This window comes from Branchiostoma floridae, unplaced genomic scaffold, assembly GCF_000003815.2.
Source record: "Branchiostoma floridae strain S238N-H82 unplaced genomic scaffold, Bfl_VNyyK Sc7u5tJ_1363, whole genome shotgun sequence".
Lineage (NCBI taxonomy): Eukaryota > Metazoa > Chordata > Leptocardii > Amphioxiformes > Branchiostomatidae > Branchiostoma > Branchiostoma floridae.
This window is the reverse complement of record NW_023365708.1, coordinates 7,499-14,631: the sequence shown is the minus strand read 5'-3', so window position 1 is coordinate 14,631 and position 7,133 is coordinate 7,499.

Here is a 7,133-nt window from a genome sequence, read left to right as displayed (position 1 = left end):
TATTAGTGACAGCGGGCAGAATGTCTTTGCAAGTAAAACATAAGAAGAAATCGAAACAATCTAAAAGAAACAAACGGTGGTTTGACAAATCCTGCTTTGAGGCGCGAAACGAGCTACGAAATTTAAGATATCTACTTGTGCGCAACCCAAAAAACCCGTTCATAAGAGGCAGTTACTTCAGGAAAAAGAAAGAATTTAACAAACTTATTCGAAAACGTAAAAGGGAACATGAAAACTATCTTTTAACACAACTACAAAATCTGCAGGACAAAAACCCAACAGCGTTCTGGAACCTACTAAAAAAACTAAAGAATGAAAAATCAACAGATCAAGAAGACATACCAACAGATACATGGGTAGAGCACTTTAAATCCATTCACAGCAGGTCTAGATTAGAGAAACAGGTATTTGACTACATTTTCGAGAAAGAAATATTAAACAAATTAAAGGTTTTACAAAAAGATAACACAAGTCAAGGACCCCTAGACTATTGCGTCACAGAATCTGAAATTTGCACTGCGATTCAAGCACTCAAAACCAAAAAGGCTAGCGGGGAAGATATGATAGTTAATGAGATGTTAAAAGGGGGTAAAATACTTTTACTGAGACCCCTCGCAAAGCTATTTAATAGCGTACTAGAAACAGGAACCTTCCCACAATACTGGTCGAGAAGCTATATTGTCCCAATACACAAGTCGGGAAGAAAAGATGATCCAAACAATTATCGGGGTATTGCCATCTCAAGCTGTCTCGGAAAATTATTCAGCTCGATCCTTAACAAAAGATTGTCAACTTTTATGGAAGAAAACGAAATATTAAAACCTAACCAAACAGGATTCAGAAAAAAATACAGAACAGCAGATAATATATTTATATTGAAAACCCTAATCTCTAAATACACACAGTCCGGTAAACGACTCTTTGCTTGTTTTGTTGATCTATCGAAGGCTTTCGATTCCGTTTGGCATCATGGTCTTCTATTCAAACTTCTCTCAAAAGGCATTTCTGGCAAATTCTTCGATATCATGAATAGTTTATACAATCAATCAGAAGCTTGTGTAAAGACCAAGATAGGCTTGAGTGAAACTTTCCCCATAGAAATCGGCGTGAGACAGGGCTGTGTATTAAGCCCCTCGTTATTTAATCTGTACATTAGCGATTTAGTAAACGATCTCAATACAGGAGACCTGGATGCTCCTATTCTCCATTCATCTCAAGTATCGAGTTTATTTTATGCCGATGACGTTGTTATCTTATCATCAAGTCAACGTGGCCTACAGAATGCAATCAATATTCTCGGTCTCTACTGCAGCAAGTGGAAACTAACAGTAAACCTCAATAAAACAAAAATTATCATTTTTAATAGAAAAGGAGAAATATTGTCAAACTTTAAATTCTATTTATTAGACAAAGACCTAGATGTAGTCTCCTCATATTGTTATTTAGGCGTGGTATTCACAGCGGGATGTAACTTCAGCACAGCCATGAAAACCCTCCAAAAGAAGGCGCTAAGAGCGATGTTTAGCATTAGAACAACTCTGGGCGAAAATAATCCCTCAGTATCACTACAATGTAAGTTATTTGATGCATGTATTGTACCTATATTGTTGTATGGTGCAGAAGTGTGGGGCAATGCTGGTTTAAATGATAATTCCCCACTAGAGCAAGCACATTTGAAATTCTGTAAAGCTATCATTGGAGTAAGAAGAAATGCTAGTAACCTCGCCACAAGAGCGGAACTTGGCAGGTTTCCTTTGCGGATCGAGGCTTACAGCAGGCTCTACTCTTATTATAGCAGGTTAACTAGAGAAGTACCAACAAATAGTTTACAATATCAAGCACTCCTTGTACAACAAGATCTACACCGACGTAAGGTACCATGTTGGCTTTCAAATGTAAGTAAGATTCTCGAGGAGTCTGGTTATGGGTACCTACTGTTGAACCAAGACTATAATATACCATCAGCTCAGTCGCAAGTGAAACAAAGATTGAAAGACATATATCTACAGACTTTCAATTCCGAACTCAACTCTAATGGAAAAAAGGAAAATCAAGGAAACAAACTAAGAACGTACAGGAAGTTCAAAGACACCTACGAAAGAGAACAGTACCTAAATATACATAATTTCAGCCATCGCCGAGCCATGGCTAAATTAAGAATTAGTGATCACCCTTTACAAATAGAAGTAGGAAGATACAACCGGACTCCTCCGAGTGATAGAATCTGTACACTTTGTAACGCCAAAGATATTGAAAATGAAGTTCATTTTGTATTGGAGTGTGAGTTATATAGTGATATACGTAATTCTTTTATTAATGCCCTGAATTTTGATACACGAGCTAAACAGTTAGTAAAAGATGAGCTTTTTGTATACATAATGAAATCATCTGACAACATTGTACTGCAAAAACTCTGTGAATTCATATACACTTGTTTCAAAAAGAGAAAAGAGACATGTAAATTGTAGAATAGTATAGCATTACATATTTGACTATTTTGTAAACGATAGATGTACTTATAGTGTAGCATAGCCTTAGTTGTTCTGTCTCTCCCACTGCCACTGTAAAGATTCTTTACAGCAAAGTTTTATGTAACTACTGCATTTAGCCCATATGGGCAAGGTCATGTAAATAAAGATCATTGTCATTGTCATTGTTAACACGAAACCACAGCTGCTTCTCGTAGGATTGCGAAAAAATTGCTTCCCACATGTAAAGATATCCTTTAATACGGGGAGGGGCTATTGATTTTCACTGCGAGAAAAATAAATCGTTAAAATACAGTAGCCTTGTATATATCCATCTTGCTCTATCTCCAGTTCACAGAATAATCTACGGAGTGGAGCTATAGTAGGAGGCATACCAGGCTAGATTACCAAGATATTGGAGCAAAATCACTGAAGGATATTGTGGGCTGGGCAACACTGAGAAACAGAAACTTTCCTTACTGTCAAATGTCTTCCGTACTTTTGTCTCGAATCCTGTGATTTTTTTCAAATTTTGTCCACCGTTGCTGCCATTGTGCTTTGCTATCTGTAAAACGGTTAAGTTAAATGTACCATGCCATCAATGCAGTAGTTTGCATTCAAGACGTTATGACCCTCTCGATCAATGAATGGAGGGGGGGGGGGATTTTTGTCTGATCCGTTATCCCATCACCCTTTGGGGCTGGCCTTGGTGTAACTACGTCAAAGAAGCTATCGGCCATTTTCTGTCTGCTTCACCATGGCTACCAGTTAGTGTGACGCAACCCGAGGACTAGCATCAGGTCCTCGGACGGCCATTTTCTGTCAGTATCGTCTGCTTCACCATGGCTACCACTGAGGGCGACGCAACCCGAGGACTAGCATCAGGTCCTCGAACCATTGAGAGGGCTACCTTTGCAGAGATGCTGCACAAATGTCGAGCAAGACTAGGACGGGCCACGAACCTCGTCAAAGCGGTGGTCATGCTCTTAACTGTGCTCGCGTGCATAATGATCATCTCGGCGCTGACCATAAACAGTGAACAGACAGAGCGACAAGGCAAGATGGTACTCTTCGGTATCGGAGTGGGATGCTTTCTTCAGGGTCTGGCGTATCTGATATACCTGGTTTGGTATACGTCTTCGAGTAGGAACTCTACAAATATATCCTTAAGGCCGGAGTATGTTCCAAGCGTTGGAAGACGAAGGCACTTGAGACACAGGTAAGATTGTGACAAAGGTCCAGAAACAACTTCCCGTCGTTCACCCCTTTCCACCCAATGCTGCGACTGTGCTGCGGCAGCTGAGCGACCATAGATTTTACAGGTCGTAATCTAATAGAAAATTATGTTTACGTAAGGCCCAGCAAGTACATTTTATGTATGACATCAGCGCGCGCATTAATTTTCGCCTGATTTCAGAAAAAATAACAAGATTTTTTTTCTTCTGCAGGGATGGTCAACATGAAGATAAAGTACCAAAATGAGCAAATATGTTGTGTTGTAGCCTAATAATTGTACTTGTAGAAGTGACACTTACGAGGTACCCAGGACTGTAGTTGAAGAAATGCAATGATCGTTATAAAAGTGACACCAATATGGAAGCCATGAGTGTACGTGTGTGGTTACCAACTTTGTTGGTGATGCCAGTCTACCACACTAGTGTCACTTTTACTACACCAGTACATGTCTTAGATACACGCATGAATTTCTTGTTGGCTCTGATACCACCTTTTGTCCCTTTAATTCTTTTACATCAGTCATCACAACTTTATGGTGACTATTTTGAAAATGTAGCCATCTTGTCTTTTTTTCACCCATCTTGTTTTTTTTTTCGCCCTATCGCACAATTTTTGCAGTCTGCAGAGGATGTCATCCATAAAATTTACTTGCTGTGGCCTAAATAAAGGGTCCCAGAAATGCAGTTTTGGTCGCTGTACGATTGCTCAGTGTTCGCCGCATGCTTCGAATGGAAAGGTATGAAGTAATTATGCCTCTCCTTGGTACCGTACAATAATAAAGGAAAGTGGGTGTTCTCGCTACACATATACGGATGTTTAAAGTAAAGATGTGCGTCAATATACCATTGACGAGTATCAGAAAATTTGGGTGATGTAGCATGCAGTTACCTCTGCCGCCGAAAGGCCATGTTCTCAACAATGTATCTATAGGGTCTGTGTCAGTGTTTGTTTGTATACAGCATAACTCGAGATGTTGTGATCTGTATATGGTGTGTGGGCAGGTGTGAACAAATCGAAGGATAAAGTCGATTACGGCCCGAATACACTCGTCCTAATTGAAATGTGCCAAATGCTGTTGTCTGCAATTACGATTTGATATGGAACAAATTACAGTCAGCATCACTGCTTTCTTCAATAATGTTTTAGAAAAGATGCACCACAACATTCGTATTGGTTGGTGGCTAGGAAGGCATTATAGCCATGGGCGGGATTCCACCACCTATAGCTAAAAAATGGCTGTCACCTGAGAAGAAAATAACGTTTCCTATTGGACAACTGAAATTGTCTTCATTCATAGTTAGAGTATAAAAGACCTGTTTCTTCCAGGTCACTTCAGTGTCACTGACGAAGGATAGTGGATTCTATCCGAAACGTCTGACCGTTTCCAAAACCATATCCAGTTGCTTGAGTAACTACTTTTTGGCGTATCTTATTACCTGGATGTCTAACCTACATCGACGTATCCCTCAAACACAACATGGCGACAACTTTCCCGGCATGCCACACTCTCAGCATTCCTCACTCCCAGCATGTCTCACTCCATTGAGATACAACATGGCGGCGCCCTACTCCGCTGACTGCACCGATACAGGTTGTGCTGTCGCAAACCTGTAATAAACAATGAGTACAGAAGATTGGAAGATTTCTCATCTATGAAATTCGTTGAGTGCTCTGTAAAATCACTGGGTCACAGCACTGTCGCAGCGAGGGCGCCCTAGTGGAATGGGGGTGTTACGGCAGTTAGCGGGGCATGCACATGACGCGAGTCACGTGCACATGCTTACATATCGCTTGCGTGGCCATGGCGACTGGCAACATGGAAGGTGCTGTTCACGTTACTTCTGACAGAGCGAACCTCCGCACACATGTCTTCAGGGCGTTCCAAGACTTCGAGGCTCCAGACGACTTCACGCGTCACTCCAACTACCCTTCACTGACGACGCTGGCGAAGGACTTCCGCGTGGTTTCTTGCGTGTCGGCCTTGTTGGCTTGCCTACTCATAATCATCAGTCTGACTTCTGCGAACGACAACGCGCTCGTGGAAGTGGTGGTGTTCGGCATCGGCTTAGGATGCTTTCTGCCGGGAATCAGTTTCCTAGTGTACCTGGCCTGGTGTGAGAGCTGCGCACCCACTACAACCATGACAGAACATGTGCAGTTTCCTTACAGGTAATTCTCCATTCCGAATCTCCCTACCCAGCCTCAGCGATAAGTACCGGGGCTTTCTAGTGCCACATCTCCGCCACTAGACCTATTCCCTTTTTACCCATAAGAAGGGGCGATCTATCAAGCGGTCGTTCCTCCGAACCCATCATAGAAAGCAATAATGGGAACGCGTAGGCCTGCGTACCTGACATCAGTCCTGGTTCAACTAGAGCCCCAGGCAATAGTGAGTAAGAACGACGATTACTCTTTTTTTCTGTTGGCGTCCCAGCGCGCAGACCTTGTACCCAAACAAATGTGCCGTCAAAGGGAGATAACAATTACGTCTGGGATACACTCTTCTTTAATTAGACGCCCCATCTTTTACTCGATGCTCTTAGAATGTTTAACATAGACGTATTGAGACCCGAGGTAGTTTTCCCCGTCCGGCTGCAAAAAGGTGTCGTTTGATGTTTGGGTATCATCCAACACGAGTATGCCGATATTGATGTCATGCCATGTACATCGGGGGTGCATCAATTTCCGTACCATCACTAAAGTCATCTTCCCAGAACATTGCTGGTTCCTGCAAGGTCAAGTTAATCACGAGTCATCAAACACAGATCAATCTAGTCATAACAGATCAATCTACTTAGGATAGTTATAGTTAACCAGTAGGATGGTTAACACGTTAGTTATTTTTGATACGTTTACTTTTCCATAATCCAATTTGCAGTTACATAGATATTGAATATTCTCATTAAACTCAATATTATTGTTTGCTTCTTATTTTGTTTTGAGGTGAGGGCTTTACATGAGCGCTGTTATTTTTGCCTGATCCTTGATAAATGTATGTGAATGAAATAAAGTAATGAGGTAGTTGATTGATTTAACCAGGCTGATTAAGTTTTCCTACATATTAGTAAATGTGTTGATTACATATCTCATGCTTGAATATATTCGCAAACATTTCTTATACTTTATGTTAGTATATCGATTAATTGGATAATGTGTTAGCTAGGTAATTACATGTACTTGAATTAGCCGCTAGCTGGATAATATTTCAATAGAGTTCGCAGTTCTCATTTTATGACTTTATCACTGGGAGAACAGGTCGAGATAGAGGGTCGTCAACTGTCGGGGAAAGTCTATTTTTAGTTTGATCCGTGTAGAGGCTTTCAAATTTTGCATATAAATCCATCTCTCTCCTGTCTAAAGTGCGGGTAATATAATTGGAGACCGGTCTTAACGGAGTATAGTTCATGGTCGGCTGACCCCCGTGTCGCG